General features: G+C 40.9%; 1 protein-coding gene across 1 annotated transcript in view; it reads right to left on the bottom strand.

The window, feature by feature from the left end:
* The window catches only part of FANCM (FA complementation group M), an 837,191-nt gene that overhangs the window by 114,505 nt on the left and 703,632 nt on the right, over positions 1-19,054 (bottom strand). The window lies entirely within an intron of this gene.

Here is a 19,054-nt window from a genome sequence, read left to right as displayed (position 1 = left end):
ATAAATCTGTCCCTAGCATTTTAAAAGATTAATCCAGGATGACGATAAGGTGTGGCCTATCCAGAGGTTTGTTTAAGGTGAGGCCTACTCAGGATTGCAGATTAAAGTTACGCTTGATGAAGAATACAGAGGAGATAATACATGTAAAGGCCTACCAATGAAGTAAGTAATGTGCACTTTATTGCGCCAGTCATCATAAATGTATCCCTAAGCTTCTTATCTTGTTACAGATGAACCACCATATGTACCATCAAACTATTTTGCATTTCCTAAATAGCAAATTTTAAGGAATAAATAGCAATTCTTTACCATTCCTAATTTGCAATGAGCAAATTGCTAATTGCAAGTTACCCATTCACTTCCATGGGCTAGGAGGCTCATAGGAATGAAGTTTGCAATTTGCGATTAGCAATTAGCTCATCACAAAATAGGAATTTTTTCAAGCGTGCAGGGGTATCTCAAGAACACCCTGCTACACCCCTGAAAAAGAAATTTGGGGGCATATGGCACACATACATGCCCTAAGGACATGTTTAGGCGTCATATGGCACCTTTTGTTTTTTGGAAAAAAATGCTTTTTGAAAAGAATTCGCAAATTACCACAAACTAGAAGTTGGTGGTAGTTTCCAAATCCTTAATATCATTTTTTACATATTTTTTGTTTGATACATTGCATTTAAGGAATCGCAAAATTTGCAAATCCTTCAGTGCAATCGCAAAATAAGGAATAGCAAATTTTGAATTAAGGACATTTTAAGTAATTTCCACATGTGCAGTGTTTTCAAATTATGATTTGAAAATCGTTTTTGGGGAAAAGTAATGGTTTGCAAATTTATGACAAGGACATAATGGTGTATGCTTCTCTATAAGGCATTTCAGTGTCTCTGATGTCATTTTTCCCATATTACATTATAAGACCTTTCCCCATGGAGCACATTCCTTGTAAATATGCTCCCACCTGTGCATGGTGAATTTAGATTTTGACTGTTTGAGTCACATACCCATGTTAAAAGTCACCCCAAAAAATTGCAAACGCTTTAAAAAAACACATTCATGTGTCTTAAGGACATTTTAAGTCATTTCCCCGTGGACAGTGTTTTGTAAGTGGCACAAAAGAGGCATACACCTATCATAAATCTGTCCCTAGCATTTTAAATGATTAATTCAGGATGACGATAAGGTGTGGCCTATCCAGAGGTTTGTTTAAGGTGAGGCCTACTCAGGATTGCAGATTAAAGTTACGCTTGATGAAGAATACAGAGGACATAATACATGTAAAGCTCTACCAATGAAGTAAGTGATGTCCACTTCATTGCGCCAGTCATCATAAATGTATCCCTAAGCTTCTTATCTTGTTAGACATCAACCGCCATATGTATCATATAACTATTTTGCATTTCCAAAATAGCGAATTTTAAGGAATAAATAGCGATTCTTTACCATTCCTAATTTGCGATGAGCAAATTGCTAATTGCAAATTACCCATTCATTTCCATGGAGCAGGAGGCCCATAGGAATGAAGGTGCAATTTGCGATTAGCAATTAGCTCATCGCAAATTAGGAATTTTTCCAAAGGTGCAGGGGTGTCTCAAGAACACCCTGCTGCACCCCTGAAAACGAAATTTGTGGACATATGGCGCACATAATTTTTAACAACATTCCTTTACCTCAAAAACGATTTTCAATTCATAATTTGAAAACACTGCCCACAGGGAAATTACTTAAAATGTCCTTAAGACACATGAAAGTGTTTTTTTATTGCCTTTCCAGCATGGTTGGGTCACTTTTAACATGGCTATGTAACACAAACATTTAAAATCTAAATTTCCCATGCACAGGTCGGAGCATATTTACAAGCAACTTGCGCCACAGAGAAAGGTCTTACATTAAAATGGGAAAAATAACATCAGGGACAGTCAATTGCCGTATAAAGAAGCATACACCATTATGTCCTTGTCATAAATTTAAAAACAATTCCTTTTCCCCAAAAACGATTTTCAAATCATAATTTCAAAGCACTGCACATGGGAAAATTACTTAAAATGTCCTTAAGACACATAAAAGCGTTTTTTGATTGCCTTTGCAGCATGTTTGTATCACTTTTAACATGGCTATGTAACACAAACATTCAAAATCTAAATTTTCCATGCACATGTGGGAGCATATTTACAAGCAATTTGCGCCACATAATTCATAATTTTCTCCTAAAAGCACACTATTCTCTATCTAAATTAAAGAAATATTTTCTCACCTTAGCAAATACTTTGAGTTTGAAAACAGTCTCAGAAACACACCAATTTGTCTTCAGCAGAGCAAAAGGTATGCACTCCAGAGTCTGCAGCTATCAAAAGCACAGAAATGCTGTAATTCTTCACACATATCTCTCATGTCACCCAATCAAAACTCTTCCCTCACTTTTTTTCAAATGAAAACCCTTCCCCCCTCTGCCCTTTCTGCCTTTTCTGCATGGCAACCACCTCTTGGAAGACTTCTGGTGTTTGCAAGTTCACACAACTTTGTTGCAATTGAACTTTGAACTCTCAGTGCACCTGCATATCCAGTGCATTCTTTCATTTAATGATTTTTTATTGACCATTCAAAATACATCTTTCAAAGAACACATCCGTGCACCCTAACTTTCTGTTTTCAGCAATCAAAATCCACCAATCACTGTTACTGCTTCATGAACACAGAAACTCCACAGTTTTTTTCATTTTAAACTCTCATTTTTTCAACTGCCATTTCATTGCCACACTTCATCTGACTGCAGGAGAACCTTCTCTCACCATGTTTTCTGTCTGGATTGTTGGACATAGTTATATTCACTGGGCTCAAAGGTACGTTGAAAACAGGAAATTACCTAACCTCAATTTACAAGATGTGGAAATTAAGTGGTTTGGCCACAGAGGATTAAAATGTCACCAATTGATACCATTGGTGAAAACCTTTATGCATTTGCCCAAACCTGACCTGTTAATTGTGCACTGTGGAGGTAATGACTTGGGCACTTTGACTGGTGTAGGTCTGGAAATGCTTTTAAAGGACACCTTTGAGCAATTAATGGCACTTTTTCCTCAGACTGCCTTGGTATATTCAAATATATGCCAAAGACAGAAATGGAGGTGGTCAAACCAATTTTGTCCACAAATTGAGAAGTCGAGGAAGCATGTAAACAAATCTGTTTCAGCTTACATGAGAGACCATGGAATGGGCTCCCTGTACAACAATAACTTGCGTTACTACATGCAAGATATCTACAGAGGAGATGGAGTTCACTTCTCAGATGAGGGCAACAGAGTTTTCACTCTGAATTTAAGAATGTGCATTGGTACCTACTTATAAGTACCTAAATGTACCATAAACCCAAAAGCTCTTCTCAGAGCTACCCTACATCTGATCACTCACAATTATTATTTTACTCTAACATTTTTCACTAATTTCCAACAAAGTACGCTCCCTGGGGCGCTACCCGGTACGCGAACCGGGAGCTAACCTCGCGAAATTTTTTTTAAAAATGTTTTTTTTTCGCACATATAAGCCTCCTCAGCCACCCTCAGAAAACCTAGGGGGTCAAGATAACTCTACCGTGCCCCCTTCTACCCATTCTGAACATTATTTGCCCTCCATCTTGTATCTTAATTCGACCGAAACACAAAATGGTGGACTCCCGGAACGCTTAAGGTTCGCGAACCGGGGCGCTCAACGGTTCGCGTACCGGGTCGCTCTCTGGGAAGCGCACCATCAAAAAAGGTGGGAAAGTAGTTCACAGAAAAGCCACTGGAGACAATTTCACCAAATATAGATTAGCTCATACTACATACCAATCCCTACCATTTTCACAAATTTGATTGGAATTCGATTTAGTCATTTAGCCTGTAGACCTCTCTAAATACCGTGAGGTAAATTACTTCACAAAACACATCTGAAGTGTTGGAATTGACAACCAATGAAAATGTTACTTTCATTTTCTACTTTTTTTACCTGACATTTCATTGGTTATATACCTGAATATATATAAAGGAAGAGAAGAAAACACCGCCATTTTGACTACTACTTCTTGCTGTACATTTCAATAGTATTTTCACTAATTCCTTCAACTTCTTTCTAAAGGTAAGTTTTTATTTTTAAAACTGAAGTATATTGTGCACTATAAGTTAATATGGTAAACTTTTTCTGATAGATATATACTATCCCTCTGTAGTAGTTATAGATTTAGAGAGACTTCTCTGTTATAGTTATGGATGGAGTTAGGCTTCTCTTGTATAATTATGAATTTACTTACGTTAAATCACATACACTTTTTTATATTCCTACTTCCACTCTGATACTATACACTGCCCAAAGATAAATTCACTGATAAAAAATGCCTATCTAAAATTATTCCCAACATTGCCCTATCTCTACTAATATATATTTTTTAAATCCAAATTTCAGGCAAAATGGAAGGCGAAAACCAAGTTTCTTTTGAAATGGACCTGCAAGAGAGCAGCCAAGAATTGATTGATACAATTGATCAAATTGACATTGAATTTTTCGATGAAACTTGGGACAATGAACTACTGCAATGTGTACAAGCAGTAGATAACCTCCTTGCAAATGAGGACATTTTACACCCTCAGAGACTACAATGTATATTCCATGATAATTATGAAATTTCTGACAATGAAATGTTAGAAAGTTTAATAAATTATGAAACACAATCACAATAAAAAAAATGCTTAAAAAATAAAGAAAATAAAAAATAATCAACAAAAACAACAATCAATTAACATACAGCATTTGAAAAGTCTATCATTCATTTTTCATTGCAGTACGCTGCCCAGAACGCTTCCCGGTTCGCGGACCGGGCGCTCCCCACGCAAAAAAACCAAAAACATTTTTTTGTTTTTTTTGCCCCGCGGGGCCCTTTTAAAACCTCCACATTAAACCTAGGGGGTCAGGGAGGATCTAGTATGCCCCCTTATGGTCATTTTCGCCTTTGTTTTGGCCTCCTCTTGTCTCTCAATCCTACCGAGAGACAAGATGGCGGCCGCTCCGGACTGTTTAGAATGTTGACAGACACCGGAGAGCCAATCAGCTTAGCTACGCGAAGTTCCGGTACGCTTAAGGTCCGCGGACCGGAGCGCTGCCCGGAGCGCGCTTACAGATATATATCTTTTTTTAAACGTTAATTTCTCAAAATCCACTGGAGCACATATATTGAGACCTAGAAAAGGCACATCGGGCTACCAGTCCCTACAATTTTGCCAAGTTTCATGCAAATCCATTCAGCCGTTCGGGCTAAAAGTGAGGCCAACCGCCCTATGGAAAACTCAATGTTAAAAACACGTTTTGGGACCCCCCTTTTTTCTCGGCCCCCCCTTGACGAAACCCCCCCAAATTTCCAAGGGCTGCTCAGAAACAAAATGTTCCATTTTCCAGAAAATTTCAGCCAATTCCGTCCACAAACGCCAAAGTTATTAGACATAGAATTTTCAAAAATCCCATAGGGAAAAAATCCTAACTATATACCTACTGGCGACTAGTTTCAAATCGAATAAGATGCTAAGATGGTCCACCCGATCTATGCTTTTGCCCTCTATATAAAACTTTGTCAGTTTTAGCTTGCCCCTGCCAACTGACAGAACAAAGGTCTTTGTTTTGTTCACTTGCAGATCTAATTCTGGCATAAAGGATGAATATGTCGTAATACTATTCTGGAAGGCCACCGATTTTCTAGCTAGCAATACCGCGTCATCTACATGCAGCAGTATAGGAAGCTTTATAGAGGCAGTATGGGGAACATCCTTACTTTCCTCAATCATCACCTTATTTAATCTGTTTGTGTACAGTGAGAAGAGAAATGGGGCTAAGACACACCCCCGCCTTATGCCTTTCTGAATTTTAAAAGTTTGGGTGACTCCCCCTGCTTGCCAAAGGGAACCATTGCTAGTGCCTGTATATATAATTGTTTAATGAAAAAGAGTATCCCTGTGCCCACTCCCATGGCCTCCATAATGAACCATAGTTTATCGTGGGCCACACAGTCAAAAGCTGATAAAAGGAACATGAAGGCCATGTGGAGCTGACTTTGTTTAGCAATTACATATTTGGTGCTATCAGGGTTAAATTTAGACCCTAATCGAGGGTTCCCCTGCCCTTTCGGAAGCCATATTGAACCTGAACCAAGATGTTTTTGTCCTCTGCCCACTCCTCTATTCGATTTAACAGGAGTAATAGATTTAACAGGAGGTAATGGGTTAATTTCCTGTGGCAAAAGTCAGACCCTTAGAGGTTGTGATTACATCAACATGTTGGAATGCCTAGTGATATGCTTCCTTGATCAGAGGTTAGAGATTAGATGTGTTATCGATAGAGCAGTCCTAGATTATCAGACTAAGTGTCAAGGTCATCCAAGATGCAAATATTTTGATATTTAGTAATGTCTGAGAGGCAATCCAGGAAGGCATTTGTAAAGTTGTCATAAAGGGGGTGCTTTGCGATGAGCAGGAAGGAGATGTAAAAAGTTGAAGTGGGAGAAAAATGCAACAGTAAGTACTCTCACTCCAGTGTTTGTGTTCTCTTTCATAATAGCAGCTATTAAAATGTTTTTATATACAACTGTTATTTCTTCATTAGTTTTTTAGAGGTTTCTTTCATAGAGATAGGTGTCCTTTAGGAACGAGCTGATGTATAGACAGTGCGCATTTGCTTTCAGCCACATTTTCGTGATGAAGAGGATGTCTGGTTTGAATTCTGGTAATAGGTCATGGATGTGGCTCTTGTTATTCAAAACCTTGCATTGACCAAGGCACAGAAGAGGTTTGAGGTTCATGTATATCTCAAAGTGGGTGGTTTCAGTGATTCCTATAGTTAATGAGGCTGCAGAAGTTTGAAAGAAAGCTTTGCATCCTTTTCCTCTTCTGATGTCATGGATTTCGAAGGAAGAATCAGTTTTACTGGTGGTTGCTCTGCCAGGAGCTCAATCTTGGGTGTCGGCTGATTGAGAAGACCGTGCTTGATATACATGCCATTTTTGGGGGGAATGCAGTAGCTTCTCAAGTCCGGAAGGCTACGAATTGAGCAAGTGGTGGGGGATGGTTTTTTGCTCAAGCATTTGGTGATAGCTCTACCAGGTACGGCCACACAGGGTGTACATTTTGCAACTTTTCTTGACAGAGGGAGAGTAGTGAAAGTATGTTTAGTTGGCCATTGGGGGGTGATGCGTTGACTGGATGATCACTTGTTAGGTGTTTAGAAGATAACATTTTCTTCTGATGGTCACTCTTTCACCTATGGCAGCAGAAACTGAGGGCTTATACAGTTGGTTGAAGGGATGAGGTAAGGATTTTGCAGCATTATGCTGGGTAGGTGAAGGTAATGCAACTAGTGCTAAGAGTGCTGGGTTTCTAAAGGCCAGTCACTAGATAGGTTTGAGACAAATATGGGATACAGATTATTTGAAGAGTTGTGATTTGGTGGTGGTACTGCTGGAAGGGTGAAAAAGTAAAACAAAATTTGATAAATCAAAGCAAAAAGACTGTGTTTGTGACTGACATATGGTAGATCAAAGCTTGCTTACCTGGAAACTGATTCTTGTTTATATAGTACAATACATTTAATATAAACAAAATAAAACAAATTAAAACCTTTTGGAGGGTGTGAGGTTTGCTGGACTTCACAGCCGCCACACTCCTTTGGAGCTCAAGAGCAGCCATATTAACGAGGGTTCTGAGTGGCTTTGGAAACAAGTATTTTGGCTCCATGGAGTACATGGTGCTATGGGAGGTCTCACCCAATGTGCTGGGGACTATCTGGAGAGGGTCTGGGAGCTGCAGGCTGGAGGGAAAGGCGAGACGGGCTCATTGTGTGAATGTGAATTAAAGATGGTGAGAGCAAACTAGCAGGGCAGGCCTTGCTCTGGAAGGTTGTGATAAGCCCTTACGTAGGAAACACTCACAAGGGTCACAGCACACATTGTCAAGGAGAGAAGATAGTGTACGTGAGCTGCTGTCTTACCACTCCTAAGGTTACTGGGGCATGTGGTGCAGGAGAAGTCAAGGAGATGGTGCTTTGAAAATCTGGTTTGCCTACTACCCAAACCCCCAGATCATCACAGTCCTGATGAGGCCCTTATATTCCTTTTAGGACTGAAATGTCGTCAACACCAATGAAAGGACAGCCTTTACGCAAAGGCACCTGAAATGCTCTGGTGGCACTTTTTGTATTGTCTCAACAAGCATTAGAAGTCCTACAAAATAACCTTATAAATGTAATGTATTTGTATGTCACTTCACTGTTACTTCTTCTAGATGTGTGGTTATGGTGACCTTTATTTATCACTTATACCTGAAATAAAATTCTAATTGATAAATTATGCACCATTGTGGATCTATATATGCAAATACTTTTGTTTAAAATCTTGTGGAATAACAAAATAAATTACTCGTTTGGACTGAGAGTTGCAAAAACTCAAGATCAGACAAAGAATTATTAAGAAATGTTCCAACTTTGTAAAAGACTAATACTGTTTTACATTCAGAGTTCCTTTATTAATTACATTCAGAATTATTTTATTTTTATATAATTCTACATGGAAATTTTATGTGATAATAGGAGAGTGTAATTACAAATGAGTTGCATGTAAACACTTGTTGTAAGCCTATGCTTGGTACCCTGTTCACATGGAGATATGGGTTGATCTTGTTCTTTAAATATATTCTTAAAGATGAAGCAGGCCTGATGCGCTGCTTTACTCAGAGATATTTCCCGGGTTGTTAATATGAAAGTGAAAAGCAGGTGCAATGCTGAAACCTAAAGCGCGCTGCCAGGGGGCTGACCGGAGATGAGGGGCTGTAAGCCGTGGGTGCCATTGTTGACTGTGTTGATTAAATTGGGCGAGCCGCCCATAACAAAAAAAATGCGCTGCCACTGTTCTGGAACCTGAAGCGTGCCTCCTGCTTGAAAAAATAACACAATACGACAATGCTTTAAAGAAACTATATTATGGCAAGAGCAGGCTTGATAGCGCAGGCGACATTCTTGAATCAAAAAACAAGTTAAAACGCATTCACGCTGCTAAAAAAAAAATAAAAAAAAAAATAAACAATTGTTGCAGGAAAGCATGTTGTGTTTGCAATAGGACAAAGTCATTTAACAAAATAGTCCTCACAGACTGTAAATAAACCATACTGAGTAACAACACACGTAAGAAGGCCAGTCCTCTTGGGAGGTTAATACAACAGAAAAGGCGTTACTAAGGAGGGACTACTAAGCCTGTTGACCAATGAAAAGCCACCATTTATAAAAGACAATAACAGAAGTCAATTAAAAAGATGGGTGGAAAGTGGGCAGGGCTTAATGCCCATTTCCTGAATACAGCACGTCTCGAAAAGACAGAGCAAGCCCTGCCAAGGTGAGACCTAAAAAACAATGAGTAAAAGGTCACTTCCATTAATGCCACCCAGGTATCCATAGAAACAAGGATCTCCAAAGCGGATGGTGAGTTTGAACAGATCTCATGCTTAGAGAAAGATGGCTGACTTAGACTCGGCTGGTAAGGAGCAGCGAGAGATTAAAGCAGCATAGTCCCAACCTCGTCCGAATGGAAATGAAGATGGATTGGAAGACAGCCTGAAAGCAGCAAACATACTTCTTTTGGGAAGCCCAGAATAGGATTCCACTGACGGTCTCATCAGGCAAGTGAGGGAGGGAGAGATTTACTTGCAGTCTTCCCACAAAAGATAACTGTACAGGACATATAGGCTGCCTAAAAAGAGTTTGAGGAAGTCATTTGTGCCTAATGGTACAGTCATTGCTAAACATTGCTTGCATAGCAAGAGAAGGATGATATGATGTGTAGATCATAAAAAGAGAACTGCAACTTTGCGATCCTGATATTTCCAGACTACAGTCAGGCTACACAGAGCAGGAGAAGACATCTATAGAGTATTAAAGATAACTGCTTCAAATGAAAATTGATGGCTCGTTATGGCACCAAAAAGACCTAAGGTCACGTACAACAGCAGAAAGCTTGTACTGCTGCAGGTTGCAACTGCACAGGTCTCCTTGGAGATACAGTGGGAGCAAAGAGTTTACAAATATAATAAAGGATTATGCTTGAATATATACATTTCAGTTTACTACGGTTATTTGAGATGCTCCTACTTTAGCCAAAGTAGATTGTTTTCTATATTAGTACAATAATGGATGTTTGACCAATGTCTCGGTCACCGAGGTCTGACCCATGTTTAGAGCTTAATTGTATGTCTTTCCTGCCTCTCCTCCCAAATACTACCCCCGCCAATCCGCTCTTCCTTCTGGGTTTACACTATGAGGTAGGGATTCAAGCTTTACTAAGAGTATAAACTGCAAAATGATTATTTGTCCTTATTCGGGAAGTAAACAATAAGTTGTATGAGAATGTATTGTATTCTATAACGAGTTCCACTAATAAAATATATGAAAATTAACACAATCCTTTAAAATAAACTTAACAAAACCCTTTAAAATCTGAAAACAAACAAAAAACAAAAAAGTATAATCACACAAAACGGAGCAACAGGTTGAAAATCCTCAGAAATCCCTTTTGTTTCCAGATCATGGATGAAGCTGCAGTTTAACTAGCAGAGTCACAGCACTACACAGAGAGGCCCCAATTGGTAAGGTTTATTCAGAGAAAGGAAGGAGTTAGACAATGAATAATCAGCTTGCTGACTAACGGAACACCACTTCTGGATCCAAAGAGGCAATGGATGAACATACTGCAAAGCCAGGCACAAGATATTAAGTTAAAATTGCAGCATGGCACTAATGCCTGGCAGAAATATTTTCCTAGGCAAGAACCAGGGGCTATTTTAAACACCCTTCATGCCAAACAGCTGACAGAAAAGAAGAGAGGGAAACTGAATACATCCCTTCTTCACATTCTGGTAACACACCCTTCAATAGGGGTTTCATCTCCGAGGTTATCAGGCACAGAGTTTCTGAGCCGAGTCACGAACAGCCTATGACACAGCTGCAAAGATAATTATAACCCTTGCATAAAATAACCATGGAAACCGAGTCTCTGTATGAGCACTATATTAACAGCAGTTTGAGGTACGTTGTACTCAAGCTAAGGCAGAAATGAGAGAAGAGTCTCCTACAGTCAGGTACATCCACGCGGAGGTCTTGTATAACGAAATGGGGGTACATTCGATTTCAATTTATGAACAGCTGCCAAATACAAGGACCTCACGAAATCTTCCGGGCATGCTGAGAAGGTAAGTTATTTATAGTGCTCCATGCCACTCATGTACATCATATGTACGTTTGCTGGGCCCAATTGTTTTCCCTGGGTGCTTGAAGGACTTCATCCTCATCTGTACTCTGCTGTCTGATTCCAAGTTTTGACACATCAGTTGCCAGACACCTATGGTCTCACACTACCCAGCCGAAGTGGCAATTGCCATCATGTATTAGTAAATAAAAAAACAAATGCAGTGGAGCCCATGTCAATCAGTAGGTGTGCATTTTTTCCCTTGTAAATTTTTAATGATCTTGAAACTGTCCCAGTGAATCTCTGACCTTTAAATGAGCATATGACTGGCATCTTTCATGAACGTTCACCTGGACACATGTTGCCTTGCATGGATGACAATAGTGAATCCTAGGGCTGATTAATACCAACCAGTCCTAGTGATGCAAGTAACAAAGCAAGAAATTTCATCCTGATGAAAGCGCACACAAGTCGAGCAGTCCACCAGCAATTTGCAGTGTCAGAGGATTTCCCCTTAGAATGATACAGGAGAAAGAGCAGGAATGCACATTTTCACGTTTTGGATGTTAACTCTTGTGTACACGCATCTTGAGGCAGTAGAGAATGCGTTTTAACACATTTGGCAATGCAGCCAAGAATTATAAAGCCAATAGCTCTGCTTCTTGTTGTAAAAGACGGAGACCTACTGGCTTTGCAGATCCTGGTTAATGGTTGCTGCAGACTCCGACACTGTAAGCACTGCAGGTCAGCATCTTCCAGAAGCACACTAACCTCTTGCTGGTAACCAGATCCATCCGAGTGTCCGCACTACAAGGGCCAGGTTTTCAGCTCACAAGTTACTGCAGGCTATGAAGCACCAGGATTGTAGGACGTGAAGTCTATTAGTGTCAAAACTGGAGGTAAGAGGATCCTGAAGTATTAGCAAGCCAAGACTCACAGTGGAAGAACATATGGTACCAGGTAGGCATCGGGACAGACATATCGAAAATAAAGGATGAATCCTTTTTTAATCCCGTTATAAGTTTTTCTGATATTTTACAAACTAAATGTTATATTATTTTAATAATTTATAGTCTTTACTTGGAGTGAACAGAATATCTGGAATTCCCTCTATTAGCAGTTGTCTTCATTGTTCTTCAGAAATTAAAAGGGTGGAGTAGTCCCAGTTAATTAGTTATTATTTAATTTTACAAATACACAGTGAATATAATGTAGCAGGGAAGAGGTAATTGATGTAAACGAGTCCCATGATGCATTATTTTTGAGAGTTGTTACTTCTTCATATTTCTTGGGCTCTATAATTTCTGTGATATATTAACATAGGACATTTTTGTATGACCCTACTTAAGCCAGAGTAAATAAAGATGCCCTGTGACATGAAAAACGTAATTGAGCTTTTCAGAGCCTCAACAAGTTTGGCTGGGTTAAAATAGTATACTGCAATTTTTCAAACCGATTGATAAGTGCAATTATCCGTGATAATGACTGCTGACTTTAAAGACCATGTTGTTTTCCCTTCCAGGCATAACTTACATTGAAAATAGGGTTGGGGGGTACGGGGGTTCCATAAGGCCCTTTGTAGCCATGTTCACCTCACATATCAACTCTAACTACCAGATGAAAATTCCTGGATCACAAAGGATACTACAGATGTTTTCCCATTACACAGTGAACAGTCCGCTTCTAAGACTGAGTTGTTTCAAAAGGGAAAATGTGTACCTCATGAACATGCTTTTCTAGAGGGAAAGTCAACATGAACAAGACTTGTGCTACTCATTTTCTTACTCTTTGAGTCCCAAAAAACTCCAAGAGAATCTGTGAAAAGCACATCGTTTTTGTGGTAATCCACTGACGTTTCTCCTCCACTTCTGTAGCCAAAGGAGAAAATCAGTGAACGGTCTCCATAGAGATCACATGACAGTGAAGGCAGAGAGTCTCTGCACTCCGTCTGGAGTCTCCAATTCAGACTCAATCTATAAGGACTCAACCTTTCTTGGGTTTGTCCATATCTGCAAGAGGTAAAGCGAAAGATAGACCAATCGAACATTTGTTTTCTTCCCAGATTGGATCTTTTGAAATCCTGCCAAAACTTTGTAGTAAAGCATTTGTGTTTTGAGTGAATCCAACGCTTACTTATAACAAGCACTGGCGTTGCCAATAGGTCTCGCAGTAGGAAAGTTGGAGCTATTGGTTTTGTAAATGACACACGTTATATTTATGTGTTGGTTTTGAAAATCGCGAAACTAATAGTTTTGTCATTTACAATGCCAATACTTTTAACTTTTGCAAATGTGACACTCATAGTATTTGTAATGCAAATGTTTTGTATTTACGTGACTTAGATGTATTGATATTATAAATAACAATGGTTATGAAATTTTTTAAATAATTAATACTTAAATAAAAGTTATTGTAATTTATAATGGCAATAGCTTAAACTGTTGTAAATACCTTTTGTGAAGATTATGTTCAGTGTATTTTATTGTGAGGAAAATAAAAGAACAGAAGTGAAATATTAACGTCTTAGTGACATTTGTGTAATGTGAGAGAGTGTGAGTGAGTTTGAAAAGGGTGATTGATTGTGATATGATGTGTGATGCTGATAGGGTGTGTGAGTGTGTTAGTGTGTGTGATTTTTGAGAATGTTATTGAGGGTGTGTAAGGGTCTTTGAGTGTAATTGTGTGTGAGGGTGAGTGTGTGTGAGGTGGTGCGAGGGGGAGGGTGTGTGTATTCCGATGGTGTGTGGTGTTGTGAGGATGAAGGTGTGTGCGTGTGCCTTTGTATGATGTAGAGGGTGTTATGGTGACGGTGTGTGTGTGTGAGGTGTTATGAGGCTGAGGGTGTGTGAGGGTGAGTGTGTGTGAGTGTAGGTGCGGCTGTGTGATCTGTGTGATTTTCTAGAAAGCATGCAAACTGAAGAAAGGCGAATTCAGAAGGCCCTTTAATAACCGATACACTTGGCAGCACGCTGCAAGGCTATAATAGTATGCTTTCGCAAGGGAGCATTTCACTGACATGGGAGTTCAAACAAAAAAATTATTCATTCTGAACTTGGAACCCCTTTGTATGAAGATGTGTGATTAGGCTTAAGCACTCTCTGCAACCTGAGGCGACCCCATGATTGGAAAACAAGTGAATACAAAAGAACATATAGCAATATCAACCTTTCACAAACTATCACAAAGCTCTAATGCATTAAGGGCCTATTGCTAGCCAACTTGCTGGTACTTATTTCACTCTTCTCTTGTGGGTGAAACCGCGTTGGTCGTGTTGTGGTTGGTTTGATCTATAACTTGCAAAGTAAGTACAGGTCTCTGCAGCAGGACCTCAACCAACTGACCCTTCGTAATAGCTCCATGAATCAGACGCCAGTGTAAAACATCCCTCGGAGGATGAGCTCAAGACCTAACCCCCGACCTAGGGCTTCTTATACGAACAGCCCGGTTGACCTGCCCAGCATTAATCCCCTAATGGGGATCTGGCCCCCCTCTTCGCGAGATGCCCCTACCCAAAACTGCTCATCACCAGCCTTGGATAATATGGCGCACCGGTTGTCCCTACTAGAGAGGCAGCTTGAAATGATATGCAGTGGCCTAGATGACATCCTTGCCAATCTTGATAAAACTCGTAAGCCCCGACATGTCCAACACAGGGCCTCCGATTCGACTGACTCTTACTCTCAATTTCTGTGCTGGAAACGTACCTACTCCCGAGAAACGACCGCCAAGGCCCCCTAGAACTGACGCGGGGATCCCTCTTCACTCTCCCTCAAGATCTTTATCCACCACATCTGAAGCTCAGACATACACTAATAAAGATGTGGAGACCCAATCTAATAGGCCTCTCAGATCTGCAGCAGCAATGTCAGAGGAAGAAGCTAAGGAACTAGCCTCCACCTATGTTTACCATCCCTCAACTGCCACCAACGCCAAGATACAAGTAATCACGGGCTTTGGAAGAGATTTCACACCTGTGACACTTACCAGACCCCCACCCGCCCTCACCTTCATACCGAGGGCGCCTCTAGAAAAGCAGTCGACCAAAAACAATATTCCTACCAACTGCATGCTCATTAACTGTCGATCTGCCCTCAAGCATGCAACGGAACTTGTCGAAGCCATCCTCACTCAAGACTTAGACATTGCATTCATCACGGAGACTTGGCTAAAGGAATGCTCCCCACCTTGCTTCGACATGTTAGTGCCCCCGGGTTTCAAACTCATCAATAAAGACAGAATAGACCAACGCGGGGGAGGGATAGCCATCATCCACAAAGAGGATATTTCCATCACTGTAATGGACCCTTGCGAATATAACTCCTTTGAATGTCTATCGGTCTCTATTAAGCTTAAGGACAGCAGCCCTTTAGTTGGTCACCTTCTCTATCACCCACCCGGCAACACTCCTACTTTTGGGGAACATCTTTCTGACCTAATTGCCAACTGCGCACTCAAAGACATTAACCACATAATTCTGGGTGATCTCAACCTACGTTGGAATGAATCCAACAACGCCCTAATCCAATCGCTTAATTCTCTCCTTTGTGACAATAACCTTTTCCAACATTGCTCCGAAGAAACCCACAACAAAGGAGCGATCTTGGATGTCATCATTGCACAACAAGACACAATTAAAATCGACAACATCCTCCCTGTGGACTGGTCGGATCACCACATGATCTTATTCCACATTAATCAAGGAGTCCTATCTCTGCCTCCGGTGCAGGATCCCCCCAAATGGACGAGAAATTTCTCCCAGATTCCCCTGGAAGTCATGGAAGATAGGCTAAAGCTACTCCTTCCGAACGACAAAAATCTATCCACAACCGACCTTACCTCACTCTACAACATCAATATGCTAAACCTCCTCGACCAACTAGCACCACTGAAATAAAGAAAGAACAGAGCCATTCCATCTAGATCCTGGTTCGACTCCGACACCAATGAAGAAAGGAGACAATTAAGAGCTGCAGAAAGACAATGGAGAAGTGTACCTACTATCTCCCACAGAGACAAACTTAGATCCATCCGGAAGAAGTACAACAACCATATCAAGAGCAAGAAATCCATGTATTTCCGATCAGCTCTAGACGACGCAAAGAACAGACCCAAGGAGCTCTTCAGTATTATTAAACAACAAACCTCCAAGCCGGATTCCTCCCTCGGACAGACCTCCAAAGAACGTTGCGACAACTTCGCCAACTTCTTTAATGACAAGGTCTCCAAAATCGAGTGCTCTCTGGTCATCAACTGCGCTCCACAACCCAATAGCAGCCGGGGGAGGGTGCTTGGTAGCGCTCCACCACCAAACTCTAAACCATGGTCACTCTTCCAGCCCATTCTTGAAGAGGAAATAGTCAAACTTATCTCCACCTCGAAACCTTCATCTCACACCCTTGACCCCCTTCCTGCTCGGCTAACCAAAAAACTGAAACTCTCCCTAGCCCCACTGTGGTGCAGGATCATTAATAGCTCCTTACAAACCGGAAATGTCCCAGATTGCCTGAAAGTAGGACAAGTCACTCCATTGCTAAAGAAACCTGGCCTTGATACAAACGACTTAAATAACTTCAGACCTGTCTCCAATCTTCCTCTCCTTTCCAAAATACTAGAAAGGTGTGTTCTCCAACAACTAACACAGCACTTGACCAATACCAACCTCCTTGACTCACATCAGTCAGGATTCAGGAAAGGGTGTAGCACGGAAACTGCAATCCTTAACATAATTGACGACATACACAAATCACTAGACCAAGACCAATGCTGCCTCCTCATTCTCCTCGATCTATCTGCAGCATTCGACACAGTTGACCATATTCTTCTCCTCAAAGCCCTCGAAGAAAGGGCTGGACTAGATGATATGGTACTCAATTGGTTCTCCTCTTTCCTGCATAATCGCTCACAAAGAATCAAAATGAGAAGCTTTGAATCCGACCTTCATCCAGTCATTAGAGGAGTTCCACAAGGTTCAGTGCTCTCCCCTCAACTCTTCAACATCTACATGGAACCCCTCTCCACCTTACTTAGAAAAGCTAACATCCCCTTCCACCTTTACGCAGATGATACCCAAATCTATCTGGAAATCTCCTCGGCGCAAGACATTCACAGACTCAACGAAACACTAAAGGAAGTCCAATGCTGGCTGTCTAGCAACCATCTAAAGCTGAACCCTGACAAAACTGAATTACTCCTCATCTCGAACAAAGAAGAGAACCCACAAATGATCGAATGGCTAAAAGATATTGACGCGCTAAATAAGAATCTCTCCCTAGCGGACTCTGTCAAATCACTTGGCATCACACTTGACTCCAAACTAGATCTAACCAAACACATCAAGATCTCGGCTAAGAGCGCCTTCCTTAATCTGAAGCTACTAAGCAAAATAAAACCTTTCATTCCACCCAGTGATCTCAAACAAGCCACCCAAGCACTGGTACTATCAAGGCTGGACTATGGGATTGCAATCCTCTCTGGAATACCCAAAATACATCTGGCTCCTCTGAAAACAACCCTCAACGCGGCTGCCAGAATGGTCACTGGAACAAAGAAATTTGACCACATCTCTCCGGCACTAAAAGAACTCAAATGGTTACCAATTGAATTGCGGGCGAACTTTAGAACAGCCTGCCTCACCCACAAAGCCCTTCACACTGGCAAACCTGAATATCTGGCATCCAAACTTAAAAAATCGGGTCAGAACAGGAACCTCAGAAGCTCTAACACCCTACTCCTGATCCCACTAAAAACTCGAAAACAAAAAACCAAGGATCGGTCCTTTGCCGGGAATGCACCCACGATTTGGAACTCTATACCCCCTGACATCAGAACTATTCGTTCTTTCCCTAAATTCAAGAGTCAGCTCAAAACCCTGTTCCTTGATCGTTCCTTAACTTTCAGATAGGTTCACCCTGGAGTGCACCTCAAATGTCTCTTTGCACTGTATTGTACTTTGCTATGCTTTGCTATGCTATGTTGGCCTTCTTTTGCACCGCCTTGTACTTATGTGAAGCGCTCCGATACCTTGCGGTCTGGCTAGCGCTATACAAAACTTCCAAAATAAATAAATAAATATATTCACATGGTACATACAAACACCGAGTATAATAAATCTAGGGGGAGATCGTGCTGCATACAAAGTTGGCAAAAAATTCATAAGAGGTGCGGCGACTAGAATCTCTTGATTCACTAAAACGGCGTCGACATATTATATAAGTAGTAGTTCTCCTAAAGCCAACTTGTTGCTACAGGTCTGGCAATTTTTTGTGACACGTTTAAACCAAGCGACACCAAAAATCCACTTTGAAAACACAGTTTTTCGTATGTAAACATCGGACAAAAATATGCATTTGTTTAGCATATGCGTTTAAAATACTATTTGCCTTCTTATTATCTCGAAGTTAACATTGGCCCTGAAGGTAGGCTGAAAGCTAGTTTTTATTCTTGACCTTTAAAAGTTGTGAGGCGAGTTCTTTGGCTTTGTAATGCGAACCCGGTTTAAATTTTTAACGGCAAGGGGTGCAACACAAGAATGTTCTGGACAGGCACAGCCCACACCGGCCTTTGTCATCGCGGAAATGGCGACAAAGAAACGCAGGATGGGTGCTTGATAGCAGCAGAATGGCTGCAAAGGGCACCTCATTATCCGATGCTCAGTTTAACCGCCTGGCGCCAAGCCTGCCTCACATGCCGGTGATATGCTAGGACTGTTCTGAATACCAAAGGCGGGATCCGACCGAGCAGTATTAAACTTTTTCGTTTCCTCGCAATTACTCACTGAAATGTACATTTTGCAGCAAGATGAACACATGAACATTC

This window comes from Lissotriton helveticus, chromosome 9 (genome assembly GCF_964261635.1).
Source record: "Lissotriton helveticus chromosome 9, aLisHel1.1, whole genome shotgun sequence".
NCBI lineage: Eukaryota > Metazoa > Chordata > Amphibia > Caudata > Salamandridae > Lissotriton > Lissotriton helveticus.
The sequence above is the reverse complement of the archived record's forward strand: the minus strand, read 5'-3'. Positions and strand labels throughout refer to the sequence as shown.